This window comes from Ahaetulla prasina, chromosome 9 (genome assembly GCF_028640845.1).
Source record: "Ahaetulla prasina isolate Xishuangbanna chromosome 9, ASM2864084v1, whole genome shotgun sequence".
Lineage (NCBI taxonomy): Eukaryota > Metazoa > Chordata > Lepidosauria > Squamata > Colubridae > Ahaetulla > Ahaetulla prasina.
In genome coordinates this window covers 14,561,922-14,587,037 of record NC_080547.1, presented here as the reverse complement: position 1 = coordinate 14,587,037, position 25,116 = coordinate 14,561,922, and positions in this window count along the sequence as shown.

The following is a 25,116-nucleotide window of genomic DNA, read 5'->3' as shown; positions in this document are numbered from 1 at the left end:
TGGATTTTGGAAAGAACTCAACAAAGGCATCACAGCTCTGGCAGATGCTTTTTTCCACTGTTCCTGGGACAGAGTGGAGATGACAGAGAAGGTAAATATAAACCTGTTGTTGGTTGCGAAGTCATGTCCGACCCATCACAACCCCATGGACAACGTTCCTCCAGAGCTTCCTATCCTCTGCCATCCTCTGGAGTCCATTTAAGCTCACCCCAACTGCTTCAGTGACTCCATCCAGCCACCTCGTTCTCTGCCATCCCCTTCTTCTTTTGCCCTCCATCGTTCCCAGCATCAGGCTCTTCTCCAGTGAGTCCTTCCTTCTCATTAGGTGGCCAAAGGATTTGAGTTTCATCTTCAGGATCTGGCCTTCTAAAGAGCAGTCAGGGTTGATCTCCTCTAGGACCGACCAGTTGGATCTCCTTGCAGTCCAAGGGACTTGCAGGAGTCTTCTCCAGCACCAGAGTTCAAAGGCCTCAATTCTTTGGTGCTCAGCCTTCCTTATGGTCCAACTTTCACAGTCAATATAAACCTACGGCAATATAAACCTATAAGCTGATTATAAATCTAGAGCTGTCCTAATTGGATGTCCAAGCTGCGGTGACTTTTGATGATCAAGATGTTGGGTTAGGGATAAGGAGATCCAGGTTGAAGTTCATCCCAAGTCATGGGCACTCAATAGATAACTTTGGTGTAGAGTCTTTGGTGTAGTATCCAGGGTTGGTATTCATTTACTTTCCCTACTGGTTCGCAAATGGAGCATGCGCGCACAGGCACTCACTTTGCTTGCATGTACCCTACCCATGCATACACCTGGCTTTCCGTGCATGCGCTTGCTGGTGTGCGCGCCTTCCACGCATGTGCCCAACCTAAAAAATGTGCCTAAATAGGGTGGCATAGAGGCAAGGCGGGTAGGCCAGCCCACCCACAATTTCCGCTACCAGTTCGGACGAATCACTCTAAACCAGCTGAATACTACCTCTGGTCCAATCCATGAAGTCACCAGGACCTTAGGTCAACTCAAGGGAGATTTACCTGTTTAATGCCAGGCGTAGGTGGGACCTTCCATTGCTATAAGCATCGGCGAAGTCACTGGTCAACTTGGAAAACCAAAATATAGGTCCTTGTAGAGTGATGAGCTATCTGTCACTTTGGCATTCCTAATTGTGAATCGGACTCTTTTACAAAAAAAAAAAAATGAAAAGCAAGAGGACCCACATCTGTTTACTGATTTTGACATGAAATTGCTTTTGAACCCCAGGTGAAATCAACCTGCCACACTGAATTACAAAAAAAAAAAAAAAAGAGAAGGGCTGTTGATTGCACAGTATTCCCGCTAGTTTCTCAAAAGTGTATTCTCAATGCTGTTGCTTTCAAACTTTTGCTATGAATGAACATGTAGAGTTTCAAGAGAATCTGAATGACAGGATTTCCCAGAAATTACAGCACAATCTTTAGACCCATGATGGCGTATCTATGGCACAGGTGACACGCAGAGCCATTTCTGCAGGCACGCGAGCCATCATCCTAGCTTCAGTCGCAACAATACATGAGCATACAATAGATTCAAACTTAATGTGAACCGCTCCAATCTTGATTGCAGAAAATATGATTTTTGTAACAGAGTTGTTAATGCCTGGAATGCACTACCAGACTCTGTGGTCTCTTCCCAAAATCCCCAAAGCTTTAATCAAAGACTGTCTACTATTGACCTCACCCCATTCCTAAGAGGTCTGTAAGGGGCGTGCATAAGAGCACCAGCGTGCCTACTGTACCTGTCCTAATGTTCCCTTTGATTGTATCCAATTCGTATGGTTATTTCATGCTTATACTTATATATAGTTGTTGTGTTTGACAAATAAATAAATAAATAAAATAAATAGATCAGCTCCAGCACGCATGTGCATGCACCTCCCACTGGCCAGCTGATTTTCGGGTCTCCGCCACGCATGCGGAAGACACGCACGCATGCCCATGCCACCCCTCCCCTCCCAGAAGTCTCCATGCAGCACATTTTTGATGCCAGGTAAGTACAGGGCTCGCACGGAGGCTCTGGGAGGGTGAAAAACAGATCTACCGGAAGTCTGGAAATGGGCCGTTTCTGGCTTCAGGAGGCTTCAGGGCAGGCTGCTAGGCCCAAAACAGGGTGGTGGTGGGGGTTGCGCAAGCATGTGCGGGGGGGGGAGCATGGGGAGGTCACACGCACCTGCATGTGGGGGGCATGGCAGCACTGTGGGATTGCACGTGCATGTGAAGGGAGGTGGGGTGTGCAGGAGGGCATTGCATTATGGGTGTGGGAACACCAGTGATGGGATTCAGCCAGTTCGCACCACTTCAGAGAACCGGTTGTTAACTTTCTGAGCAGTTTGGTGAACTGGTTGTCGGAAGAAATCATTAGGGCAGAGAACCGGTTGTTAAATTATTTCAATCCCACCACTGGGGCACACCTATATGCGCTTTCGCCTGTGCACACACACTTTTGGCACCTGAGGGAAAAAAAGGTCAGCCGTCACTGCTTTAGACGCTCGATTTTCACCCCTCGAGGTGAAAAATTAAATCTTTAATTTTGTTGTTATTCCCGGGAAACCTTGTCGTTTTGAGGCCTTTGTACATTCCTTGCTCTTGCTCTCTCTTTCAGAAATCTTTGCAGAATCACTCCCTGCTTTGCGTATCGGCTCGGTTGAGTTTTGAAGAACTGTCGAGTGTTCAAAAGTCACCCAGGCTTGGCTTCCTGGAGAGCGATCCAGAAGAAAGGTACTTGAAACTGTTTTGATTGGATTATTTAGGAGCTCAGCCCTGTGACAAATCCATCGTTCATTCCTAAGCTCTCCCGTTTCTCTTCTTCCTTCTGCGCCTGGATAAATAACCCAACCCTGATTAACAATTTTCATCTCAGGGGAAATTGATGTGTGCAATTCAGGGCATGCAATCCAAGCACAAGACATTTGTTTTTGTTTTCCTTGCAATCACGGAAATAATGACCCAATCGAAGACCATCCCGTTTTTTTGCAATCGGTACGCCATTTATCACTACAGACACTTGGAGTCGGAGACCAAAACAAAAGGAGGCATCTGCTAAGACCAGCAGGGAGCGCCCGAGACTTTGATCTCTATCCAAAAAAGAATTGTGGAGAATACAGTAGAAGCTGGATTCAGCCGCCAGGGTTGCACTTGGAAGCTACTGCTTAAGCAGTGATGGATGTTTGACGCACCTCCTTATTTGAGCCTTTGATCAAGTCCAAAAAGAAGTGAGATCCAAGCTGTCTGACTCAGTGATCTAGGCTGAATATTCGGATTGCAAGGAGCAAGCCTGTCTTTATATTTAGCACTTAGCAATAGCGCTTAGGCTTATGTACTGCTTCACAGTACTTTACACAGCCCTCTCTAAGCAGATTACATACATATCTGGGTCCTCATTTTAGTGACTGAAGAAGGATGGAAGGCTGAGTCAACCTTGAGCTGGTCAGGATTGAACTGCTGGCAGTTGGCAGAGTTAGCCTACAATACTGCATCCTAACCAGTGTGCCACCACGGCCCTTCATCCCTCCCTCCCTCCCTCCCTTCCCTTCCTCTTCCTTCCTTTCCTTTCCTTCCCTTCCCCTTCCCCTTCCCCTTCCCCTTCCCCTTCCTTCTTTCTTTCCTTCCTTCCTTCCTTCCTGCCTTCCTGCCTTCCTTCCTTCCCTCCCTTCTGCTTCCTTCCTTCCTTCCTTCCTTCCTTCCTTCCTTCCTTCCTTCCTTCCTTCCTTCCTTCCTTCCTTCCTTAGCAATAGCACTTAGACTTATATACCGCTTCACAGTGCTTTACAGCCCACTCTAAGAGGTTTACATGGTCAGCATATTGCTCCCCACCACCCACCCCAACAGTCTGGGTTCTCATTTTTACCGACCTCAGAAAGATAGAAGGCTGAGTCCAATCTTGAGCCTGGTGAGATTCGAACTGCCAAATTGTAGGCAGCGGGCAGTCAACAGGAGTAACCAGCAGTACTGCACTCTAACCGCTGTGCCACCGCAGCTCTTATATCCTTTTAAATAAAACTGTAACACACAGAAAGGGCCATGAGTAACCTCTTCATGTTTCTTTGAGGGAATAACAGAATGACAGAGTTGGAAGGGACTTAGAGGTCTTCTAGTCCAACCCCCTACTCAGGCAGGAGACCCTATATTATTCTGGACAAATGGCCATTCAGTCTCTTCTTAAAAACTTCCAGTGTTGGAGTACCCACAACTTCTGGAGGCAACTTGTTCCTCTGATTAATTGTTCTCAACTGTCAACAAATTTCTCCTTAGTTCTAAGTTGCTTCTCTTCTTACTTAGTTTCCACGCATTGCTTCTTGTCCTGCCTTCACGTGCTTTGGAGAATAGCTTGACTCCCTCTTCTTTGTGGCAGCCCCTGAGATATTGGAAGTGCTATCATGTCACCCCTGGTCCTTCTTTTCATTAAACTAAGCATACCCAATTCCTGCATGAACTGTTCTTCATACGTTTTAGCCTCCAGTCCCCTAATCATCTTTGTTGCTCTTCTCTGAACTATTTCTAGAGTCTCAACATATTTTTTTATATCATGGCAATCTTATTGTGAGAGTTGGGAGTAAGTAGGAGAAATCGTGGGCAGGCCAACTTGCATTATATTAGATCTAATGAGTTAATTTCCAAAGAATTGCACTAAGATGGCTGGAGCATTATATAGGGCACAATTAGTTTAATTGATGTATTGATGTGATCAGTAACTTAAGATCATGGCCCTGGCAACTTTCTTTGATAATAGACATTTTGGAATTGTAAATCGTGGTGCGCACATAGCAAATACATAATCTCTGATGAATAACCACACCAAAATGTCAATACAGATGCCATGTAGTACTTACATATAGTCAAAAATATGTTTTTCTCACTTCTGCAATAAATACTCTTTCCACCTGGAAATTGTGTGGTGTAACAGAACAAAATTAGAGAATAGGAGGGGGTGTTGTCTTGGATGCTTAGGTAATTGTGACTCAAATCTTCCAATTTTCAGCATCCTTTGGATATTATCTTTTTTAATGTCCTTGTTCCATCTGCTTTTCTCCTATGTGTTGCACAGTCTTTGAACGATCTCTCCAAGGAGGCATCGCAACGCTCCTCTGGACTTCTTGAATTGTGCACGAATAAGAGAGACTGAAGTCTATGCTTGGATGGAAAGACAAAGTTGATTGCGCAACAGATCAAAGAGGTTGAATCGGAAAGGGCTCAAGATCTGGATATCCCGAGGATCCACCAATGAGCAATTGAAGCAAGGGTGATCTAGAACAGTGGTCACCAACCAGTGGTCCGTGGACCACTGGTGGTCCGTGAGAAAATTTTGGCGGTCCACAGAAAAATTATTTGCATTTTTTATATTGCACTAAGTACTATTTTTCTTTTTAAAAATTCAGAGAGAAGTAATTTCAATCTCTCTTGTGGGCATTCCCAACTATTTGAAGAATTGAGAGTGTTTGATCACCATAGAATAAATCAACCATATATACTTCACTTCATCCCATTCCCAGGGAAACCAATGACTCTTACAAAGTTGGAGCGTTACGTTTTAAAGAAGGATATAAAGCCCAGCATAGGTTTCCTTCTGCAAAACAGGTTTAAAGAGAACTGAAGAATCTATGCTACATTGAAGGGGCTGGTGGTGGTGGTTGTTTTTTTAAATAGAAAATGTCATGCATTCAATGGTACAAGAGAATTTATGGTTATGGCTCATGGTCTAAGTTTCCAGAAAGCAAATAAATAAAACTGGGTCCTCTAATCGTTATTGCAAAGTGTTGTTGTGAGTTTTTATGTTATCTAACATGCATTTTGGAAGAGCAGCCTGTATGGGGACTGATATCTGAGGGGGAAAAAAATTAGTCAAAGAGAATAATGGGGCAATTGTTTCTCCTTTTTTTATTTTTATTTTCCTTTTTGGGTGGGTGAGTGGGGGGCTGTCATCACCTGCAATAGTATTCACTTCAGAGCCTGATTCTGGAAATTAAATATTCTCTCTAACCTTATTGTTCCTTAAAATCCTCCGTAGACTTAATCCCAAACCAGCACATTATCTGTCTCCATCCCTCTCTCTCCATCTCTTTCCCCCCCTCTCTCTCTCCCTCCCTCCCTCCTTCCCTCTCTCTCTCTCCCTCTCCCTCTTCCTCCCCTCTCTTTCTCTCTCTCTTCCTCTCTTCTTCCCTCTTTCTCTCTCTCTCCCTCTCTCTCCCTCCCTGTCCCTCCTTCCCTCTCACTCACACCCAAACACTCTCCCTCTCTCTCCCCTCTCTTCCTTTCTCCTTCCCACCTCTCTCTCCTCTTCCTTCCCTCTCTCTCTCTCTATCCCTTTCTCCTTTTCTCCCACTCTCCCTCCTCTTTCCCTCTTCCTCCCTCCTCTCTCTCTCACACACAAACACTTTCCCCTCCCTCTTTCTCTCTCCCTCCTCCTTCCTCTCTCTCTCACACACAAACACTTTCCCCTCCCTCTTTCTCTCTCTCCTCCTCCCTTTCCCTCCCTCCCTTTCTCACCCGTACAAACACTCTACCTCTCTCCCTCTCTCCCTCCCTCCTTCCCTCTCTCTTCCCCTCTTCCTCCCCCTCTCTCCCTCTCTCTCTCCCCATCTCTCCCTCCTTCCCTCTCTCCCCGTCTCCCTCCCTCTTTCTCTCTCCCCCTCTCTCTTCCCCTCTCTCCCTCCCTCCTTCCGTCTCTCTCTCACCCTCTCTCTTTTCCTCCCTCCCTGTCTCTCCCTCACACACAGTCTCTACCCCTCCCTCCCTTCCCTCTCTCTCCTTTCATTGTGGTTTTTTTCCTGTCCATCAGTTGATCTGAAAACATGGAGATTTCTTCATTCTTTTGCTTTCTCTTGGCTCGTCTGCTAGCAAAGATTAAGAATGTTTACCAGCCCACTAATAGGGTATTGTGTCACCCTTGGAGAGCAAACAAATGAAGAACTGGGCAACGGGAAAATACGTAACCAACTTGGCTTCTAGTGAAAAGCTATTTTGAGAAACAATTCTTGAATTACTTTCATTTGAGAGAGCCGTATAGAATTCAAGAGGTGAGGCCGCTACTCCTCTTCAACCGGCGTGCTTTTTCCTGGCTTTTCGTGAACAAAGTTAGTATACGCGATTTCTATACAGCCATCTTGAAATCCTAACGCAGGGCCCGAGTTTTCACATTTATTTGCTCCCTGCTGTTGGAAAGCTGTTGGGTTGAGTTCTTACCTAAGAAGGAAGGTAAAAAAATGCATTTTTCAAGTCATGTCATCTAGGGAAGTAGGACAATTTTCTAGGAAGTAAGACAATTTCTTCCTTCACAGGTAGAAAAGTAGATTTTTCCAGAAAAGTAGATTTCTGGGTGTGGGACATTTTCTGATGCATGTTATACTTTCTCTGACGTTTGATCTAATGACTCCTTTCTCACTGCATGTCTTTCTCCCTTCAGGTTATCAGTAGAAATGTTTATAACTGTTCTTCATGGAGGTAAGTCAGCTCTCTCTGTTTTGCTTCTTTTATATTCTGTTTATGAATATAACAGAATATATTCTGCCTCTGGTTGAAGACATCAGTAGTTTTCCTAAAATTGCTCAGGTAGGTCTCGACTTACAACGATAACTGAGACAAGAATTGTGGTTGTGAATTGTGCCAGTCATTAAGCAGGTGACCAAGGGACTGCACCAGTGGTAAAATTTGTTACTACCAGTTCTGTGGGCGTGGCTTGGTGTGTGTGTGTGTGGGGGTAATGTGACTGGGTGGGCGTGGCCAACTTCTTTTTTGTTTGCTTTTAAAAGCATTTTTTCTACAACCTCTCCGGCCAAAGAGGTTGTAAAAAAAATGCTTTTAAAAGGCTCTGACGATCCCAGCTGAGTTGCCTGCTCGTCAGAGGCTTTTCTTTTCTTTTAGAAGCAATTTTTTTTTTTTTTGGCTTTTAACACATTGCAATTAACACATTGCTTCAGGAATCATCAGATTTATTGAGGTTCACAATACTGTTTTTTGACTGCGATAAAGGGCCTCTTGTGGGTCAACAGGCTAATGCAGTCTGTTATTAACACAGCTGCCTGCAATTACAATTACTGCAGGTTCGAGTCCCACCAGGCCCAAGGTTGACTCAGCCTTCCATCCTTTATAAGGTAGGTAAAATGAGGACCCAGATTGTTGGGGGGGCAATAAGTTGGCTTTGTAAATATACAAATAGAATGAGACTATTGCCTTACACAATGTAAGCCGCCCTGAGTCTTCGGAGAAGGGCGGGATATAAATTCAAAACAAAAAAGGCTTTGAATTGATTTGATTTGGGGTTCACCCAGTGGTGAAATCCAATTTTTTTTTTACTATCGGTTCCGTGGGTGTGGCTTGGTGGGCGTGGCAGGAGAAGGATACTGCAAAATCTCCATTTCCACCCCATTCAGGGGCCAGCCAGAGGTGGTATTTGCCGGTTCTTCAAACTATTCAAAATTTTCATCACCGGTTCTCCGAACTGCTCAAAATTTCCGCTACCAGTTCTCCAGGACCTGTCAGAACCTGCTGGATATCACCCCTGGGTTCACCCTTCACTGCACATACTGCAAAATTTGATTGCTGTTCATTGTGGTTGCTTGCCATTTGGGTTGATGTCCATTCTGCAGTTGGAGAAATGCGGCAATCTTTGTTGTTGTTTTTTTTCCTTCCTTCCTTCCTTCCTTCCTTCCTTCCTTCCTTCCTTCCTTCCTTCCTTCCTTCCTTCCTTCCTTCCTTCCTTCCTTCCTTCCTTCCTTCCTAGAACACAAAGCCGATCTTTTTAATATACACTGCAAAGTCCAGATCTTGCTAGATGGCATGAAACTCCGCTGTGGATACGAAGGTAAAGGTGACACAGCTATGAATTAATAGACCTCATCATCTAAAAATCGGGTTTGCATTTAAACCCAATTTCCGTAATAATGAGCTCATTTGAATTCACCATACATTTGCCTGTTGGGTAAAGATAAACAGGGACGTGCATGAAATAACGATTGACATATTTCTGAGGAAAGAACAAGGAAAATAGAAGTCCCCTGTAATTCTACCAATGTGCACTGATTTTGAACCTTATTTATCTTGGTCGGAAAGAATAAGAAGTCTATGAGGTCAGGGAACAATTTAAATAAGCCACTTAACATGTCGGTAAATTCTGAATTTCAGAGGAAATAGAGTTAGCTGATGAGAGCGGCCAAGTCAAGAATTTACTTCAAAACAAATATCACTATGCAACGGAACTTCTGGGAGAACGAGAGACGTACATACTGCTTCGTGTCACAAGTAAGAAACTTGGTTTGAATTTCTGCAGACTCCAAAGACAGTCTGGTGCACATGCCAAGTTGAAGACAAATTGCTTTGTTTCTCCAGAACTTTTATTTTTTATTTTATTTATTTTATTTTGTCACAACAATATATGTAGGTATCATACAAAAAGATTATATAGTAAATAAACACATATATGAGTAAATATAAGGAGGTATAAGCATATATATAGGAAGAAGAAAAGAAAAACAATAGGACAGGAACGGTAGGCACGTTTGTGCTCTTATGCACGCCCCTTATGGTCCTCTTAGGAATGGGGTGAGGTCAATAGTAGAAAGTTTTTGGATAAAACTTTTAGGATTATGGGAAGAGACCACAGAGTCAGGTAAAGTATTCCAAGCACTGATGATTCTGTTACAGAAGTCATATTTTCTGCAATCTAGATTAAAGCGGTTGACATTAAGTTTAAATCTATTAGTTGCTCTAGTATTATTGCAATTAAAGCTGAAGTAGTCTTTAACAGGAAGGTCATTACAATAGATGATTCTGTGAGTTAAACTTAGGTCTTGTCGAAGGCGATGGAGTTCCAAGTTTTCTAAGCCTAGGATTTCAAGTCTGGTGGGATAGGGTATTTTATTGTTTTCAGAGGAATGGAGAACTCTTCTTGTAAAATATTTCTGGACACGTTCAATTGTATTAATTAATCCTAAAACCAAGAACATACCATATTTTTTGTTCAGAATAATTGCATGTGGATTAGATTCACTAGAACTGCGATGGGGAACCCATGGCATGCGTGCCCAAGGTGGCACACAGAGCCATCTTTCCGGGCACATGAGCCGTCACCCAACTCACCTGCAGCTGTGCAGGCACACGCACCCCAGCTGGTGTCCGGGCCTCTAGTGTACATGCGCACAACTCAGGGGACCCAGCTGGTCTTCTGAGCTCTCCTGCACATGCGCACGCATTTGCTTGTGCACAGCACTTGCATGGGTAGATGGCATTTGAACATGTGCATGGCATACATGAAGACTGTTCGCATGCGCAGATGGTTCTGTCCCCCCACCTCACATAGGAAGACACACGAGCAAACGATGTCTACCAGTAATTTATTTTTACAAGCTGACCTGAATCCCTTTAGCAGATAAAAGTGCTGGCAGCTACTTTTCAAATGCCTGCCAAGTTTCTTATCACCTCTAGAAACAGGAGTCAGCATATCTGTAGTCCGTTGCTAGAGCAACCAAGAGTTCAAAGAGTAGTCAGAAGTCATTCACAAAGTCCAAGCCTTAATTCCGAAAAATATCCCATCTGAAACTCACGATATGCAGTTTTTGTCCGTTACAGAGCCTGCAGGGCAACCCCACCCACTTTTATCCCCTGTGGGGTGTGGCTCAGTGACTCAGCAATCTCTGGTCCTTCCACACCTCTTTGTTTACTGTACATGACTCTCCCTCCGATGCTGCCTGGGATCAATCCAAGATTGATTTTCATCACTCCCTATTAGTGGGTGCTCCGACATGCCTTCCTCCTGGCCTTCAGCTGGAACTTGAGGCATTGCCAGAAAGGAGGGTCCTGGAGAGGGAGGCCTTGTCAGCTCCTCCCCATCACTGTCAGAGTCATCTTCCTCCATGAGGACAGGCTCGGGAGCCAGAGTCACAACAGTGCAATTGTATGCGCAGCACAAGGGGGGCGCACATGAAAGCCGTGCGCATGCACAGATGGTGCGATTGAACACACAGCGCAGGGGGAAGAGCTGCGCATTAGCACGGATAGCACACGCGCACGCAAAGCGTGCAAAACGTGTATCTGTTTGGCACTTGGTGAATAAAAGCTCCATCACCACTGCACTAGAACAGGGGTCTCCAACCTTGGTCCCTTTAAGACTTGTGGACTTCAACTCCCAGAGTCCCTCATCCAGCAAAGCTGGCTGAGGGACTCTGGGAGTTGAAGTCCACAAGTCTTAAAGGGACCAAGGTTGGAGACCCTTAAACTAGAACATAGAATCAATAGCACTGGAAGAGTCTTTGAGTCCAGTGGTCACCAACTGGTGGTCTGTGGACCACTGGTGGTCCACGCGAAAATTTTGGTGGTCCACAGAAAGATTATTTGCATTTTTTATATTGCCCTAAATACTATTTATCTTTTTAAAAAATTCATCTTAGTGGTCCGCAGGATTTAAAGAGAAGAAAATTGTAGAAGGAACTACATAATGAAAATTTCATTAGCGCTTTAGGGATTATCTTTGAAGGAAGTAGGCAACCGGATTTAAAACACTGGATGTATTCAGATAAGATATTTGCCATCTGGAAAAAAAAAATCACATTCCGAAATAACTTTCAGTTTAAGGAGAAAGTCCTGATTAGTACACCTTATTCTGATTACTAGATTACAGTTGTTTCCATCTTCACGTTAATTGCTTTCTTACCACAGATGGAGAAAAACCTTCGGAGATTGAATTTAGGCCACTGTTGAAGGATGAGCACATCATTAACCCAAAGTTTCTAGGTCAGTAAACAATTTAGTTTCCATTTGTCAGTAAGACCAAAAATTATCTTGAAAATAAAACAGGGAGAGAAGAAAAAACTGGATTTCACTTGAATATTTTACGGATGAGATGTGTTGGAAAATACATATATATTTTATAGATGTATTCATATATATATATATATATTTCATGTTGTTTATTATTTTTGTAAAAATTCAAACCAATGAACAAACAAACATAATATTCTTTTCTTTTTTTCTGTTTTCGCCATAACAACAACCCTGTTGGGTGGGTTGGGGTGAGAGAAAATGACTGGCCCAAAGTCACCCAGCAGGTGCTCCCTAAGGCGGGATTAGAACTCAAGGCCTCCTGGTGATTGGCCCAAATTCACCCAATCAGCTTTCACGCCTAAGGCGGGACTAGAACCAGTGGTGAAATCCAATTTTTTTTACTGCTGGTTCTGTGGGCGTGGCTTGGTGGGCGTAGCTTGGTGGGCGTAGCTTGGTGGGCATGGCAGGGGAAGGATACTGCAAAATCTCCATTCCCACTCCACTCCAGGGGAAGAATATTGCAAAATCTCCATTCCCTCCCCACTCCAAGGGAAGGATATTGCAAAATCTCCATTCCTGACCCACTCAAGGGGAAGGATATTGCAAAATCTCCATTGCTTCCCCACTCTGGGGCTAGCCAGAGATGGTATTTGCCAGTTCTCCAAACGACTCAAAATTTCCGCTACCGGTTCTCTGAACTGCTCAAAATTTCCGCTACCGGTTCTCTGAACTGCTCAAAATTTCCGCTACCGGTTCTCCAGAACCTGTCAGAACCTGCTGGATTTCACCCCCGACTAGAACTCACAATCTCCTTGCTTATATCAACAGCCTCTGGTGGCTCAGACTGGTAAGACAGTCTATTATTAACAGCAGCTACTTGCAATTACTGCAGGTTCAAGTCCCACCAGGCCCAAGGTTGACTCAGCCTTCCATCCTTTATAAGGTAGGTAAAATGAGGACCCAGATTGTTGGGGGCAATAAATTGACTTTGTATATAATATACAAATGGATGAAGACTATTGCTTGACATAGTATAAGCCGCCCTGAGTCTTCGGAGAAGGGCGGGATATAAATGCAAATAATAATAATAATAAAAAACGGCCTGTGAACACCGTTATTCTAATTTTAAGCATTTTTGTAAATAAACTGTTGTCCTGAAACTGAATTTTAGGTAAATAATTACCATTCCCGCAATTAAGCTATTGGTTGTATTTCCCAGTGGAAAAAGCTAGGTTAATTCGGGTGAGCTAATCATGCCTTTCTTCTACATAAAGCAAAACTAGGAAGTTGCCAAGAGCACAAGGGACCCTCGCCAAGGATGAAATCCAGAAGGATTCACCGGAAATCAACCTTGGATATTCCCACTGCTGAAGGTAAGCTTGTTGTTATGAAAATAAAAAAAAGAGAGAAGTTTGGTTCATTAAACATTTTGTGATGCTTTCCCATGTAACCATATAAACAAAAAGATTTGTCTTCTGAAGCGGCTTAAATCTTATTTGGGGAAGTGTGCTTGTTAAGAGAGATCTTGTACCTTATCCACTTTCAACAAACCAAGTGTTGTGTCTGCGCCCCCCGAGCCGGGCCTCCTGCCAGAAAGTGACTTGGAAAGTGAGGGGAAGGGCTGTCAGGACTTATCTCGGGGAGCACCGGCTTCCCTGGCTCAGCTCTAGGAGCCAGAGGCAGGCCAGATGGAGGAGATAACGAGGCCTCCATCCCCTGACTCTTCCCTCTCCCCAGGCCACGCCAGCAGACCCAGCTGATGGCAATCAGGCCTGGCTGGACCCTAGGTTTCATAGGCAGGAGAGGCAGGAACAACAGAAGCAGGAGTGGGGCAGGCCTAGGAAGTGCTGAGTCATGGAGCCACACCTCACAGGATATAAAACCAGCGAGGGCTGCTATGCCTCTTCGTAGCAGGCAAAATCAACTGCTTAACTAAGAGCTGAAGTACTGTTTGTTCCTGGGTGACTCATCGGCAGTCACTTGGCATACACTCGCTAGTTTGCTGCCAGAGCTGATAGTGCCAGCTAATTAACATTGCTCGGATGGAGGCAAGGGGGGACAGAACACCAAGATACTTAGCGATGCTCCAGGATTAATACTTCCAAAATCTGATTGTTGATTCTTGGGAATCTCCAAGGCAGCTAACATAAAACGACGTTTAACAAGATTAAACGTCATCTAGACTTTTTATATTTTAACACATCAGATCAAGGGTGTCAAACTCAATTTCATTTAAGGCTGCATCAGGGTTTTGTTTGACCTCGGGGGGGGGGGGCAGGGTGTGTGTGGCCAGTTTGATGTCACTCATGTCGGGGGTACCTGTGGTGGCCTGAGCTCTCTGCCAGCAAAAATGGGCTCCTGGGCTCTGTTTTCGGCTGTGACAGCTTCCTGCAACCATCTGCCAGTGAAAACAGAGCTCGGGAGGGCTGTCCGCAGCAGTGGTCGGTTTCAAAAATTTTTACTATCGGTTCTGTGGGTGTGGCTTGGTGGGTGTGGCATGGCTTGGTGGGCATGGCACGGCATGGAAAGGATACTGCAAAATCCTCATTTCTTCTCAATCAGCTGGGACTCAGGAGGCAGAGAATAGATGAGGGCAGGGCCAGACAGAATTTTTACTACCGGTTCTTCTAACTACTCAAAATTTCCGCTACTGGTTCTCCAGATCTGGTCAGAACCTGCTGAAACCCACCTCTGGTCCACGACCCTCTTGAACTCCATTTTTGCTGGCAGAGGCACCGCGGACTGGTCCTTTGCTGTTTTCAGGGCAGCCCCGCGGGCCAAATCTGGCCCCTGGGCCTTGAGTTTGATGCCCCTGCATAAGATAGTTCCCATCCTATTCCCGCCAAGACCTAGTTTTCTATGTTATGTTCAGATAATATAAAGCACCAGTATTTTGCCATCCAGGAAAACACTTATTCAAGTAATCCAGAAGCAAAAATTCTCAAGTCAGATGAGAAATAACCATCTGAGGACATTACCTAGTTGGATAATGAACCATCTGCAAGAAAACCATCAAGCTCAGGACCTCACAGTTCAACCCTGAGCTACAAAAATTATATTTTGTTGGTTATAAATTGTATCTTTGATGGCTTCCCAAACATTGTAAACCAGCCCTTGTTTGCAGCCTGACATATTTTGATTTTTGTAGTGGCCCATTTCACTTACACGACTCGGGACAATCCGCAAGTTCCATCCATGTTTGATTTCTCATTGTTTCTTTCCACTGCAGGCATAAGAAACGCTTCACCCCATGGCAGTAGAACCAATGCTTCTCCAAAACAGAGCAAGAAAAACTGACTGGGTGGGTGAATTCATAACCCCTGCTATGTTTTTTTGTGTGGATTAGATGTGGATTAAATGTGAATTAGAGCTACTCTTCCTTCTTGCCAAACTAAAATTGCAGCATGGTAAGAGTCTGTAGGGATTCTCCATCATCCAGGTCGTGGTTGTCCCAAAGGTGCTTTTTCAGGAGGCAACTGGACTTCCTTGCTTTTTCTCTGAAGACCTTTCACTTCTCATCCAAGAAGCTTCTTCGGCTCTGACTGGATGGTGGGGAATGGAAGGATTTCTATTCCTGGCAGACAGCTGGTCATTTGAATCCTTAGTTGCAATGTATGGCTGTGAAGGTTGGACCATAAGAAAGGCTGATTGCCAAAGAATTGAGGCCTTTGAACTCTGGTGCTGGAGAAGACTCCTGCGAGTCCCTTGGACTGCAAGGCAATCCAACCAGTCAGTCCTAGAGGAGATCAACCCTGACTGCTCTTTAGAAGGCCAGATCCTGAAGATGAAACTGAAATACTTTGGCCACCTAATGAGAAAGAAGGACTCGCTGGAGAAGAGATGCTGGGAAAGATTGAGGGCAAAAGAAAAAGAAGGGGATGACAGAGAACGAGGTGGCTGGATGGAGTAACTGAAGCAGTAGGCATGAGTTTAAATGGACTCCAGAGGATGGTAGATGACAGGAAGGCCTGGAGGAATGTTGTCCATGGGGTCGCGATGGGTCGGACACGACTTCACAACTAACAACAACAAAGAAGGTCATTGAAGCACTTGGAGGTTTATGGTAAGAGTCCTGCTGGAGTCACAAATGTGTTGAAACTCAAATCCAAATTTCATAATAAACTTCACTACAGACAAGAATGCCTAAAACCGAAGCCCTAGACTCTCCGGGGTGTCTCTGTGTGTTTGTGAATGCAAATGTATGGTGCAGATGGGTCAAAATTAATTAACTAGAGAGATGCTGGCAAAAGTTAAATACACTCTCTTGGTCTTTCTCTCTTAAAATACAGTGGTTTCTTGTTTCCCTTTTTCTGCCGAAGCTTTTAAAGAATTGAACGAACATCTTGATTCATAATGAAAGTAACCTTTAGCAATATTTATTATTCAAGGATCAGCATGTCTGCCGTCATATCAATAACAAGACAGAGTTGAGTCGAGTCGAGTCGAGTCGAATAGAATATAATAGAATAGAATAGAATAGATATTGGAATGAAGAATAGAATAGAATAGAATAGAATAGAATAGATATTGGAATGAAGAATAGGATAGGATAGGATAGAATAGAATAGAATAGAATAGAATAGAATAGAATAGAATAGAATAGAATAGAATAGAATAGAGTAGAGTAGAATAGAGTAGAGTAGAGTAGAGTAGAGTAGAATAGAATAGAATAGAATAGAATAGAATGAATAGAATAGAATGCAGAATAAAAATAGGATAGAATAGAATAGAATAGAATAGAATAGAATAGAATAGAATAGAATAGAATAGAATAGAATAGAATAGAATAGGAGTATTGGAAGGAAGGATAGGATAGGATAGGATAGGATAGGATAGGATAGGATAATAGAGTTGGAAGGGACCTTGGAGGTCTTCTAGTCCAACCCCCTGCTCAGGCAGGAAACCCTATACCATTTCAGACAAATGATTGCCCAATCTCTTTTTAAAAACTTCCAGTGTTGGAGAATTCACAACCTCTGGAGGGAAGTTGTTCCACTAACTCCTTAGTTCCAGGTTGCTTCTCTCCTTGATTAGTTTCCACCCGTTGCTTCTTGTCCTGCCCTCAGGTGCTTTGGGGAGTAGCTTGAACTCCCTCTTCTATGTGGCAGCCCCTGAGATATCGGAACTTATCTGCTGAATTTTCTTGCATTCTCATGGGGAAAATATGTGAGCCAGGAAACTAACGAGCATTCTATAATCGGACTTTACCGTAATCATCATCAACATCAATTAATTCAACGATGTTATTATCTGCTTTATGCGTCATCCATTTGGCATCTTTGAGTTTCATGTTCTTCTATATACTTTGGTGTTGCAGCAGGGTTTCCGTTTTCATTCAATAATTGTTTTGGTATGTCTTCTAAGTGCAGGTAATAAAAACATAACACTGTAAATAAAAAAAGAAGATTTGCATGTGAGCATCTGTATTGCTTCATACGATGCTGAGAATCTAGAATGGATCCATGCTGCCTCTGTAATGGGATGCGGCAATCTTCTTGAAGAACAGAAGAACAGACACAGCCTAGACTAGTGGTATCAAACTGGATTCCATTGAGGGTCGCATCAGGGTTGTGTTTGACCTCGGAGGGGGGGTGTTCAGGGGGCATCGCCAGCTCAGCGTCACTCATGTAAGGGGTGCCTATGGTGGCCTGAGTACTCTGCCAGCAAAAATGGGCTCCCAAACTCCATTTTTGGCTGCACGGCCTCCTGCAACCTTCTACCAGTGAAAATGGAGCTCGGGAGGGCCTCATGCAGCCTTCCCGAGCTTCATTTTTGCTGGCAAAGGCATTGCGAGCTGGTCCTTCGCTGTTTTCAGGGCGGTCCCACAGGCTAGTTCTAAGTACCTCGCAGGTCGGATCGGGCCCCCAGGCTTTGAGTTTGACACGCCTGGCGTAGATAAGGGAAATTTCAGTCCAAAGCAAGAATATAATTTGAGAAAGCATCTCAGACTTGACCTCCCCCAGTTCTAGAGAAGATGAAGGGAACTCCGTCTCCTCCCTGATCTCCGGACCTTTAAACGCGAGCTCAAGACTTTCTTTTTTCACCAAGCGGGGCTGGCCTGATTGATTTTTAGTATGGGGGGGGGTTTTAGCGGGTTTTTAATAGGGTTTTAGTTTTTGAAAAAATTTAGCTAATATTTTAAGTATACAGCGGTTGAATCAGATTTTTAAATTTGTTACAGTATTTTAATTTGTTTAGGATTTCTGTTGTTTTATTGGCTGTACACCGCCCTGAGTCTTCGGAGAAGGGCGGTATAAAGATATGAATAAATAAATAAATAATAAATAAATAAAGAGCCAGTTTGGGCTAGCGCAGTGATGGTGGATGTTTTGAGCACCGAGTGCCCAAACTGGAACGCATGTGCGTGCGTACGAGTACCACACAGCAGCAGAAACCCAAAAACCAGCTGGCTGGTGCCTGCATGCCTGTTTTTGGGGTGTTTTTTAGATCATTTTTTGGGCCAAAAATGGCCAGAGAACAGCTGAAAAACTGCCTGAAATGGCCTGAAAGCAGCTCAGAACAGGCCCTGAAAACAGCGGGGAAAACGGGCTGTTTTTCGGGCCGTTTTCAGGCTGTTTTCCGGCACTCTGGTGCCCGCGAAGACCAGCTGGCAATGGCGCGCGTGCCCACAGAGCAGGCTCTGCGTGGCACCTCGGGCACGCATGCCATAGGTTTGCCATCAAGGGCCTAGTGGTTAAGGCATCCAGCTAGAAACTGTGAGCCAGAGTTCTAATCCTACCTTATGCCATCAAAGCTGGCTCGGTAAGTTTGAGCCAATCACCAGAAGACCGTGAGTTCTAGTTCTGATGAAAGTTGCCTGGGTGACTTTGGGCCAATCAACAGGAGAGTGTGAATTCTAGTTCTGGCTTAGCCATGAAAGCCAGCTTGGTGAGTTTGAACCAATCGCCAGAAGACTGTGAGTTCTAGTTCTACTTTAGACATGAAATCTGGCTGGGCCAATCACTAGGACACTGTGAGTTCTAGTTCTGCTTTAGGCATGAAAGGTGACTGGGTGACTCTGGTCCAGTCATTCTCTCAGCCCAATTCACCTTACAGGGTTGTTGTTATAAGGGAGAGGAAGGAGTATTAGGTATGTTCAGGGCCTCGAGTTATTTGTAAAAATAATAAAGGCGGGATACAAATAAATAAAGAGGAGGGAAGCCCATCCAATTTGCAAGCGTCTGTTACTGTAACCTTATAACAAAAGCAGTTTTAATATTCATAACTTTGGTATTAAGCTCTGGTCAACCTCAGTGACATCACCCTCTGTCACCGGTCATATTTTACAAAGCCAGTGATTAAGTTCAAACACAAAGCCAAAATCAAACCAAACCAGCTCTATTTTAGTTTTGCACCATTATCTGAACGCAGCCATTGTGGGGTATATTATTGCCAACATTTCTAGATTATTTTCTTATACAGTAGTGGCCAAAATTGTGGAAATTTCTGAAGTTTGATGGCTAATAACACCACTTCTTTTTTTGAGTTTGAAGATAATTATATTCCACTGCTGGAATGGCCTGGGAATAGCTTGGACCTTAACCCAATTGAAAACCTATGGAGCCGACTAAAGAAACTTCTTAGTCAGAAGCGACCCAGCAATAAAACACAGTTAATAGAAGCGATCATTCCATCTTGGTTTCACATTATAACAGCAGCAGAATTAAAAAGTCTCGGTTCACTCCATGGGAAGACGTTGTAAGGCCATAATTCATGCTAAAGGTTACCCAACTAAGTATTAACTGACGTAATCATTTTTGTATATCTTGTTTTTTCCTATGGTGATCATTTTTATATATCTCATTTTTTTCTACGTGTTTCACTTTTCTTTGTTATACTGTAACTGCTATTCTAATAGCAAATCCTTCATAAAAGTGATTGCATTACATTCTTGATTAAATTGTCTTTCCATTGATATGTAATTTTATGGTACTACTCCCCAAAAAAGTGGTGTTATGAGCTACTTTTAGAAAATACACTTTTCCTAAAAGGTTTCCACAATTTTGGCCACTACTGAAAGCGAGGAAGAGAATAAATTTGCAGAAGGACCCAAGTTATCTCTCTAATATCTCCAGTCAGAAGGACAAAGTTCAGAGAAAAACATATTTGTCACAGATGTCGGCAAATTGCTGGCCATTAGACTAATCCAGTCTTTCTCAATCGTGGCGCCTTTAAAATGTGCGGACTTCAACTTTCAGAATCCACCAGTCAACATGGTGTCAGGGGGATTCTGGGAACTGAAGTCCAAACATCTTAAAGGAACCAAGATTGAGAAACATTGGATTAGTCAATGCAAATCAAGATGGAAAAACATCTTAGGTGTATGAATATTCAGTGCTAGGAAAGAAAATACATATTTTGGATCTTCATTACCTCCTGAAACCTGAAACCACAGGAGGTTAAGGGTGACCTCTTTCCAGGTGCAGGTCAAACATTGGTCTGGAAACTGGACTTGTTATCATCCATCAAGCAATCTCTAAGAGCAACTGCCAGCAACTATCACCGTAACTTTTGAATGGGGTTATGTCAATGTGTCACGCTTATTCTTCTTAGTTCAGTACAATCGGCTACATGTAGAGACCCCAGATTAAATAGGGTTGTGTTTTTTTTCAGTTTAGGACAGTGGAACAGATTATACTGTGTTTATCCGTGGTTTGTTAAATGTGAGTATTTGTCTACTAAAGGCTTAATTTCCCATAAGGATTACTCTATAAATTGTTTTGGAAAAGCTTGTGTGTGGTTGTAGTAGTTTGCTCTTTTTCCCTTGAGGTGATAACAGTGGTTGTATTCAGCCAGTTTTCAGCCAGTTCAGGCGAACCGGTAGTGGCGACCTGTGGATGAGCCCCTCAGGTCGGAAGGCATCCAATATGCTACTAGGAAAGAGCAGAGGGCTAGGATAGAATAAAAAAGTTGGAAGGGACCTTGGAGGTCTTCTAGTCCAATCCCCTTCTGGAGGCAAGTTGTTCCACTGATGAATTGTTCTAACTGTCAGGAAATTTCTCCTTAATTCTAGGTTGCTTCTCTCCTTGATTAGTTTCCACCCGTTGCTTCTTGTCCTGCCCTCAGGTGCTTTGGAGAATAGCTTGACTCCCTCTTCTTTGGGGCAACCCCTGAGATATTGGAAGACTGCTATCATGTCTCCCCTAGTCCTTCTTTTCATTATTGAAGTAGATAGAAAGTACTAGGCTAGTACTAGTAGCACCAGAAATAACAAAATGACTGGGCCAAAGCCGAAAGCACGCTCAGCTGTGGAGATATCTGGTGGTGAAAGGAAGTCGGATGCTGTAAAGAAGGCCAGATCCTGAAGATGAAACTCAAACACTTTGGCCACCTAATGAGAAGGAAGGACTCACTGGAGAAGAGTCTAATGCTGGGAAAGACTGAGGGCAAAAGAAGAAGGGGATGGCAGAGAACGAGGCTGCTGGATGGAGTCACTGAAGCAGTTGGCGTGAGCTTCAATGGACTCCAGAACAGCGGTCACCAACCGGGGGTACGTGGACCACTGGTGGTCCGTGAGAAAATTTTGGTGGTCCACGGAAAAATTATTTGCATTTTTATATTGCACTAAATCAGGGGTCCTCAAACTATGGCCCCTGGGATGGATATAAGCAATGAACGTTTGTGTTGCTGCAGAGAGTCTCCCCCATCGGGGTCTTTTTGTGTGGGTCGGAGGGGGGCAGAAATTCCAACATGGGGTCCATTTCAGCCTCCTGGTGTGGGGCTTTGGCCAAAGGCTGGAGGGAAGTGCAGCTGGTGGTGAAGAGCCGGAGGGCCTTGTTCCAGTGGGACTGCATCATGGCCTGGAACTGGCTGACCATCTCAACCTGCTGAGCCTCCAGGTGCCAGTTCCTGGCCTTGCACTCCCACAGGTCTTCCCTCTGCTTGGAAAGCCTATGCTCCTAGTCCTCAGTGAGGTGCTTCTGCTGAGCCTCCTTCTCAGATCCAATTTGAACTGATCCAGCTGTCTTGCCAACTCTTTCTGGCTGCTTAGCTCTAACAACTGCTTCCTGCTGGGCCCCTAAGGAGCCCTGGCAGGCAGGCGAGGAGTGGCTGGGAGGGGAGGGGCGAGTAGAGGTTGGTAAGGCGCCCCTTGACTTGAGTGACATCAATTTGGCCACACCCACCCAGTCACATGACTACCTAGCCACGCCCACCCAGCTGGTCATTAGGCAGATCATATCAGTGGTCCGCGGGATTTAAAATTATGAATTTAGTAGGTCCAAAAGGTTGGGGACCCCTGTTCCAGATGTCCTGAAAGAGTGACATGACTGAAAACGTGAAAAATAGCCCCGTGTGTTATATTTAATTAATCAATCAATTACCTTTAAAATTAGGTCCGAAAGATTGGTGACCCCTGCTCCAGAGGCTGGTCTGGGCCAGGACAGCCTGGAGGAACGTTGTCCATGGGGTCGCGATGGTTCGGACACGACTTCGCAACTAACAACAAAATCCAGGTTTTCAATACTGCTTTGATTTTGCTCCAGTGGGTAGCGGGGAGAACTGTCTCTGTTTTGTTCTGATCGGAGCAGATTAAATAAGTCTGCAAGGCCGAGATGAAAGAGAAAAGATAAGGCACATTTTTTCCGATGTGAAATATTTGCAGACGAGTGTGTGTGTGTGTGCGTGAGAAAGAGGACACACGGTGTTTTCCGCTCATTCCTTTCGAAGAATGTGTTTCTATTTTGTTGGCATGGCTTGGGAACAGAAAGGATCAGATCATTTTGAAAACTCTTGTGTTGAGCAATCGCCAAATGTATGTTAAAGGGTACTCCAGAATTAACAATATGGAGTGCAGGAGATATATTCATGAACATGCACCCTAAACATTATTAAGTGGGAGTGATTATTATAGATTTAATAATAATAGTATTAATAAAAATAATAATAATATTATTAATATTATATATTGGGCCTCTGATGGCTCAACGGACTAAGTCTGTCTGTTATTAACACAGCTGCTTGCAATTACTGCAGGTTCAAGCCCCACCAGGCCCAAGGTTGACTCAGCCTTCCATCCTTTATATGGTAGGTAAAATGAGGATCCAGATTGTTGGGGCAATTAAGTTGACTTTGTATATAATATACAAATGGATGAAGACTATTGCTTAACACAGTGTAAGCCACCCTGAGTCTTCGGAGAAGGGCGGGATATAAATGCAAATTTTTAAAAAAAAGCCTTATGCAAACTTGGGCTCAAGGCTATGAAGAGGAATTATTTTATTCTCAAGCTCCTACCTTGCGTGTAGTTAGTTTTGTTTAAGTGACCTTTGGCCTATACAGTAGTGGCCAAAATTGTGGAAACCTTTTGGGAAAAGTTGTATTTTCTAAAACTAGCTGATAACACCACTTTTTTGGGGGGAGTAGTACCATAAAATTATATATCAATGGAAAGACAATTTAATCAAGAATGTAATGCAATCACTTTTATGAAGGATTTGCTATTAGAATTGCAGTTACAGTATAAAGAAGAACAGTGAAACACGTAGAAAAAACGAGATATACAAAAATGATCACCATAGAAAAAAAATGAGATATACAAAAAATATCACCATGTCAGTTAATACTTAGTTGGGTAATCTTTAGCATGAATTACGGCCTTACAATGTCTTCCCATGAAGTGAACCAAGTCTTTTAGTTCTGCAGCTGTTCTAATGTGAAACCAAGATGGAATGATGGCTTCTCTTAACTGGGTTTTATTGCTGGGTCGCTTCTGACTAATAAGATTTCTCCATAGATTTTCAGTTGGGTTAAGGTCAGGGCTATTCCCAGGCCATTCCAGCAATGGAATAGGATTATCTTGAAACTACAAAAAAAGTGGTGTTATTAGCCATCAGAGCTCAAAAATACACTTTTCCCAAAAGGTTTCCACAATTCTGGGCACTACTGTATACCTGGGAATTCAATAGAACAGTAGGATCCTTGGTGTTCTCTGAGCTTGGTTGTTTTCTCGCCGACATTTCATTACCAAACTAGGTAACATCATCAATGTACATCAGATGATGTTACCTAGTTGGATAATGAAACAGCTGCAAGAAAACAACCAAGCTCAGAGAATACCAAGGACCCCACAGTTCAATCCTGACTTACAAATATTCAAGTATTGGTATTGATTGAATAGGTTTTAAAACTAGAAACTGAGCCATGGTGGCGCAATGGTTAGAGTGCGGTACTGCAGGCTACTGCTGCTGACTGCAGGCTGCCTGCAATTTGGCAGTTCGAATCTCACCAGGCTCAGGGTTGACTCAGCCTTCCATCCTTCCGAGGTCGGTGAAATGAGGACCCAGATTGTTGAGGGCAAGAGGCTGACTCTATAAACTGCTTAGAGACGGCTGTAAAGCACTGTAAAGCGGTATATAAGTCTAAGTACTACTGCTATTGCTAGAAGTTGTCTTGATTTGAAGAATTGTCTTCAAGTCCTTTATTAGTTCATCATCTTCTGCAGTAGCCATGCTTCCTTTAATCTCTCATGAAATTACATCTTTCTCAATCTGAGGTCATCTTTATGGTAGAGGACAGGGAGGCTTGGAGGAACGTTGTCCATGGGGTTGCAATGGGTCAGACATGACTTCGTGACTAACAACAACAACAAGATCTATTTCCAAGTGAAGATCTCCAAAATGCTGGTTTCATTGAAATTCCTGCTAATGGTAGCCAATTGTCTTTTTCAGCAAGGAGACCTGATCATGTTTCACCTAACCTGCATAACCGTAAAAACTCGATAGAGGAAACAGAAATAGGACATTGTAAAAAGTGAAAGTGTAGGATGGAAACTTGAGTCACACATAAGCAATAAAATATGCAGAGCAGGTTGGACTGGTTTGGCTGCTGCCAGCGCAGCACAGTACAAATTTAACAAATTTAAAGCACCCGAAGGCCAGGCAAGGAATAATGGATGGAAACTGATCAAGGAGAGATTCAACCTGGAAATAAGGAGGAATTTTCTTGACAGTGAGGAAAAACCAACCAATGGAACAGAAGTTGTGAAAGCTTCATCGCTGGAGGCCAGATCAACCCAAGCATTCCTGCTGTCATTTCCATTTCATTTCAAAATCCCTCCAATCAAACAGTTGTCGATGAGGAAGCTTGGAGACAGCCAACCTTTTCTACAGTGGAGGACATGAGATGAAAAGGATTACGTGGACATCAAGTCTTCGCCTGCTGATCTCTTTCAAGGGGCTTCTGAGCAGCGGTGGAATTCAAATTTTTCTACTACCAGTTCTGTGGGCGTGGCTCGGTGGGTGTGGCGTGGCTCGGTGGGTGTGGCTCGGTGGGCATGGCTGGGGAAGGAGGATACTGCAAAATCTCCATTCCACCCCACTCCAGGGGAAGGATATT